Source organism: Tachysurus fulvidraco, chromosome 26 (genome assembly GCF_022655615.1).
Source record: "Tachysurus fulvidraco isolate hzauxx_2018 chromosome 26, HZAU_PFXX_2.0, whole genome shotgun sequence".
Lineage (NCBI taxonomy): Eukaryota > Metazoa > Chordata > Actinopteri > Siluriformes > Bagridae > Tachysurus > Tachysurus fulvidraco.
Genome location: NC_062543.1, coordinates 5,904,345 through 5,910,866, shown reverse-complemented (window position 1 = coordinate 5,910,866; position 6,522 = coordinate 5,904,345). Strand labels below are relative to the sequence as shown.

At 40.0% G+C, this 6,522-nt stretch overlaps 1 protein-coding gene across 1 annotated transcript in view; it reads right to left on the bottom strand.

Moving 5' to 3' along the window:
* Positions 1-6,050, bottom strand: part of srrm3 (serine/arginine repetitive matrix 3) — a 77,629-nt gene extending 71,579 nt beyond the window's left edge. Inside the window, exon 1 of the mRNA XM_027132977.2 lies at positions 5,898-6,050. The gene's annotated coding sequence lies outside the window, so the exon portion shown is untranslated. The remainder of the gene's footprint in view (positions 1-5,897) is intronic.
* Between the last annotated feature and the right edge of the window lie 472 nt (positions 6,051-6,522).

The window sequence follows — 6,522 nt, the reverse complement described above, 5'->3', positions numbered from 1 at the left end:
TACAAAATACTGTTTTCTACATGAATTATTAGTATTTATTTTAAATACTTTAACAATCCGTATCAACAGTCACTAAGTTAATTAACCGTAGATTTGTTAGGTTTAGGTTTAAGTTTCTTTCGTATCTTTTCTCACAACTTCTCCAGAGGTTTTATTTAGCATAATGTTTAGAATGAACTGGACACTGAACTAAACATATCTTAACACAAGCTATTAAAGGACTGGGATTACTGAATAAAAAAAATACTCAGATACAAAATTTCCCAAACTTACAAAAGCTCTGATGGGACATTCAGGGGAAATTAAAAATGTAAAAATATAGCAAGTACATATTATTATTAGCACCCAACTGTTTGGGTGAGAGTCACACACACACACACACACACACACACACACACACACACACACACACACACACACACACACACAAACACACACAACTGGAAGTGTTAACACATAACTAACACTTTCCAAATGTACTATGTAAATGTATTAAGTGAAAACTCCTACTCTGTACAAGTCTCTCTCTCTCTCTGTGTGTGTGTGTGTGTGTGTGTGTGTGTGTGTGTGTGTGTGTGTGTGTGTGTGTGTGTGTGTGTGTGTGTGTGTGTGTGTGTGTGTGTGTGTGTGTGTGTGCATAGAAACAGAATGAAGATGACTCATGGTGCCTTTACACAATCAAGTATTGACCCACAGGACAGACAGAGGCCTACAGACTCATGTATATATACACCCACCTTCATACACCATGATACACAATTATATAGCCTTTTACTACACAAACTTTACTACCTTTTACTACACAAATGTTATGTACAACCCATCGAAAGTCTTTAACAACCTTCTGTGCTCGTAAGCTTATCACCGTAAGAACATTTTTGTACTTCCTTTTTACTTTTTCAACAAATTTGTTTTCTTTATACTCCATCCAGGGTGTATCCTGCCTTGATGCCCGATGAAGCCTGAGATAGGCACAGGCTCCCCGTGACCCGAGGTAGTTCGGATAAGCGGTAGAAAATGAATGAATGAATGAATGTTTTCTTTATTTACATTTATCTGCTAGAATTTCCTTTAGGGATTTCACAATTACTCAAATATAATCATTTTGCTAATTTTTTAGCTTTATATCGGCACTTTCTAATCTAAACACCCATCCCAATCTAGTGCTGATATCAAACCCATTTCTGCTCTATGAGACGACCCAAGTGTTTGTTAAAAGCATCTAAAATGTAAAGGTGTTAACTTCAACCACTAAATGGGGCAGTTGTGGCACAATCGATTAAAGCTCTGGGTTGTTGTTTGGAATATCAGGGTTAAAGCCCCAGCAATGTTAAGCTGCCCCTGTTGGGCCCTTGAGCAAGGCCCTTAACCTCATTTGCACCAGAGGTGCTGTATTATGGCTGACCTTGTGCTCAGACCCCAACCTCCAGAATTACACTATGCTGTAATGTATATGTAACAAAAATAAAGGCTTCAATGTTTCCAAAATTCTGTGTATATCTCACACTGAAAGCCAACAGAGCAATAAAATAATTCATTTATTTCTACTGAATGAAAATGTCTGATAAGCCGTTTTCTATTCCATCGTCGGGATGAAACGCTGGGGTACTGATAAAAAGAGTAAAAATGGAGACCAAAAGATTTGCACATTTGATTAAAAATAAAGCGCTACAATAAGCAATCATTTTGGTTTATAGTATGTTTCTTCAGAACTCCATTTAAAACTGGTGCATTCTTCTTTAATGTGACTACTCAAATGTAGGTATGCCACAGAAACACACACACACACACACACACACACACACACACACACACACACACACACACACACACACACACACACACACACACACACACACGATAAGAAAAGCCATGCTCAGGCTGTATGTCACATACATCAAAGACAAACAGCTAATCCAAATCCTCCCTCTCTCATCGACCTGCATTAAAACATTAGATACTGTATTAATGAAGGGGATTAATGCTGGAGTGTGTTGTTTGTGCGTTTTGTGTGTGTGTGTGTGTGTGTGTGTGTGTGTGTGTGTGTGTGTGTGTGTGTGTGTGTGTGTGTGTGTGTGTGTGTGTGTGTGTGTGTGTGTGTGTGTGAGCTGCATGTTAAATATGGATGCACACTGATAAGACTGCCGAGGCGTGTTAATTTGGCCACCAGCACATTCTGACAAGGACGTGGCTCACTCTGAGTGCATGTGTGTGTGTGTGTGTGTATGTGAGAGATATTCAGTTATGCTCAGTGCAGCAGAAAGCAGTGATACACTCTGACAGCAACTCTTACAGTAGCACCCATTCCTGCATCGCATACCTACAGAACAGATCAATCTGAATCCTATCCCTGAGTCGCCCCTCGCTCTCTCTCACTCCTCCATCTCTCTGTCCTCATTTCCCATCTGTCAATCAAACGCAGCAGAAAAAAACACATTTCACGTCGATTTTAATTGCACGTGTATCAAATGCAAAGATCGATGTCTGCTACCTCATTCACATGAATTTGATCAGCTGCACTGCGTTTTTTCTGCCAGTTGCCAGCTGTCATTCTGGGTGTAGACAATCCCATTATTCTGTAGTTCTCCTGTGGAATATGCTGTGATGGATGGATTTTTTGTTTGTTTGTTCTTAGATTGCGGGATGGATTATAAACAATAGCCTACCAAAATTTTAGTTTTTCCAAACCATAAAGTTAATATTGGAATATTAGGACGTATGCTTACTTCATGAGCAGCGAACATATGGGGCAAGATCTTCAGTTAATGTTCATATTCCAGAAAGAAGAACAAATCTCAATGTTCTCAGTGTATTTGACAGTGGCATGGCAGGCAGAGAGAGATCAGGCTGGTTTGAGGTGACTGTAAGGATACGGTAAGTCAAATAAACGTTATTTACAACCAAGCAGAAACGCATCTCAGGATGGACCTGTTGTCCCTTCAGGTGGAGGCTACAGTGGACACCAAAAAAAAAAAGACTGGAAAAATGTTGCTAAGGACCGTTTTAGACGTTCATATATCTCTCCTGCCTGGTTATCGGCTATTTGGACAATCGCATGAACGCATAGGTGGACATTACAGTAGATTCATGATTATCAGAGATTTAGAGTCAATATTTTGAGCAATTTGTCAAGTTTTGAATATCCATTAGTTAAGCAAATCTTTGTATTTGTGTTTGTTTAGTAATACAACCTCACAACTTACGGACCTAGCAATTTACTTGCTATTCAGCTATACTGTAGCTATGTTATTCAGCAAGACATGGTCTACTTGTGGTCTACTTGTACTACTCAGGCTCTGAGAGAGAGAGAGAGAGAGAGAGAGAGAGAGAGAGAGAGAGAGAGAGAGAGAGAGAGAGAGAGAGAGAGAGAGAGAGAGAGAGAGAGAAGCTGCCAGTAGCTGTGAATTGTAATGTTTAGTGTTTAAACACACATTCAGAAGAACTGTTTAAAGGAGGAACATATGCTAGAACACCAGGGCTTCCCTGTTGGTCATTTTTTATTGTCTATTTATTTGTACTGCTGCAGAACACACACAAACATACAGACAAAGAGAGAGAGAGAGAGAGAGAGAGAGAGAGAGAGAGAGAGAGAGAGAGAGAGAGAGAGAGAGAGAGAGAGAGAGAGAGAGAGAGGAATATCCCCCGGTGGTGATGTGTGTCCTTCAGAGAGCTGAGCGGATCAGAGAACTAGGGCAGGGGGGAGCAGGAAGAGAGGAGGGTGATTTGCTGAAATGTCGGCTCTGAGAGGAGACAAAAAGGCAATGGAAAATGGAGAAAGAGAGAGGCGAAGAGAGAGAACTGAAAAAAATAACAAAGGGAAAGGTGAACAAAAATAACAGCCACTCTGTTACAGTCTCTATTGTGTGAAAAGTGCGGTCTGAATTAACACCACCACCACCACCACCACCACCCCACCTACACTTCAAATCATACACACACATGCACACACAAACACACACACAGACACACAAACACAGACACACACAAACACACACAAACTCACACACAGACTCACACAGACACACACACTCAAAGCAGCTTGGCTTAAGCCCTCAGACATAAACATTGGCCTGGTGTCAGTCACTGAGAATGTGTCTGCAAAGTCAAACTCTTTTTTTTTTTCATGTGGAGCAGCACTCTGAGGGAGTTCAGATATGCCACACAGTGTGATACTACACAATCATACGACACATTCAGTCATCATCAGGAACAAAAAAGTTACCATCATCTAAATTTCATTCCATTTAGACAATATAAGTAAAACAGTTATAAGCCAGTAAGCACAAATGCGCATATCTGGGCCATATGTGACCTGTTCCTGTAACCCGACAGTTATTCTTCAAATGCTTTAAATGAACAAACACGAGATTCGGGACATGCCACACACACAATGGCTCATGTTTACATTGGCTTGTGATTGCCATCCCAGCGAATGCTGCAGGCTTCTGCACAAACAGGACCTCCAGGCTATTACCCATTAAGCTGGGTACTTCACTGGCGTGGGCTTTGGTGACAGACAGGACGCCTCACCAACACTGACCTAAAGCCTTACAAAAAGTAATTAGTGCAGGCTGGAAGTTAAATAGCAGGTTTATATTTACTGTATGTGATTGTTGTGTTCTCCTTTCTATATAACAACTAATTCATGAGTTCCTAACCCCTAGGGAGTGTCAGCGCTTTGTACCAGTCATATGAAACCCCATAAGCCACACACTATAAGCTTTAAGAGAATATAACACATAAATGAATCGAACTGATTCACAAATGCTCCACAGCATTAAAAATATGCATTTAAAATGACATGAAATATCCTTTCATAATAAATCAAATTTGATTTGCTGGGCTTTGGGGTGTTAATGACTTCACACAGCACTAAAAAGACATCTCAATCAATGTAGAGTGAGATATTTAGTATTTAGTTATGTTTTAGGTTGTTTTTCTCCCCTGCATGTTGTTAGAAGAAAACGTGTAGGAAATCTGGCAGTAGACAAATATAAACAACAGACTGGCATCAATGTTTATCTACTGTGCTATCGAAATAAATGTACCCAAGAAAATGATGCACATACTGTATAGAAAAACATGTCTCGCGCACTCCCCCCAACTTCAACTGAACTGAATACCTTCGGATTGGACTGGAACTCTGACCGCTCCTCAGACTCCTCAGCCGACATCAGTGCTTAATCTTACTAATGCTCCTGTCGCCGAAACACAAATCCCTACAGACACACTCTAACATCTAGAGGAAAACCTTCCAAAAAAAAAAAAAAGAAAGAAAGAAAGAAAGAAAGAAAGAAAGAAAGAAAGAAAGAAACGCGGCGCTTATTATAGCAGCAATATACGTGTGTCCGCATACTTTTGGCCGTATATTATAATTTCCCTTGTGTTATGTGTGTTTAGTTTGTGTCTTGCACCTGGGAAAGCGCATTTTTAAAATAATTTGTAAAGTTGAGTTTAAAGGCGCATGATGATGATTCCAAAGCCAGCGACAAGATACGAGTACTTTATTTTTGAGATTATAGAGTCGGTGCGTTTATGTTAGAGTCGGTTACTGTAATAAAGGTGCAGGTTTAACACAACCGATTGCGCGTGCACAAATGAGCGCAAAACGCGGAGCAAAACACGAGCATCTGCTGCAGGCGGAACTGTCCTTTTAACACCCCGAGCAGGAACATTAATCCCCGTCCTGCTGCTCTGCGACACACTAACACCCCCCCACCACCACCACCCCCCGGCTCAAAGGACATCCAAAGCACAAACAAAGCCCTTACCGAGGCTCTACATTTTATCGACGACTTATCTACTTACAAAATAAATGGCTTTATTGACATTGATGCCATCGACGCGATCACTAAACGATTTAAAAGAATTAAACAAAATAAAAAAATATAACTTACCTGCCCAAGCCTCGAGCTTCGTGAACAGGTTTCTGTTTAAACTCGGACTCTCTCGGTGTTTTTGTGTAGTTTCGGTCGCTGTGTAAGGACCAGGCTTCTCGCTGGTGCTCTGGCCTTGGTGCTGAATGCTGAAGTGCTGGACAGCGGCAGTAAAGCGGCTCCAGTCCCAAACGCTCCGCTGTTGTCCAGGGAGGATTGAGTAGTGCCCCCTAGCAACGTGGAGGTAAACTGTGCTGCGTAATTTTCTTGCTATGTGGAAATTATTTGTCACTGTTTCTCACTCTTGTTTCGTAGGAAATTCATACAAATTCTTTTATTTGATTTTATACAAATAGGTGCCACAAACCCAAACCCGCTGGAACTATAAAATCTAGGAAAGATTAATACTAAAAAAGGCCAACAAAAATATAATGACCTATCAACATCTAATAAATAATATAATAATTTTTAAAAAATGTAATTCTTTATAAAAATGTAATCATTTGTGTATTTTTCATCTTATATCTATAAATTTCTTATATAAATATAGTCATCGATGGTTTAATTAAATATAAGGGGAAATAATGTTTTGGACAACAATATATCGGCAGCTGTGCATATATAGTATATATATAATTTGTCTGTA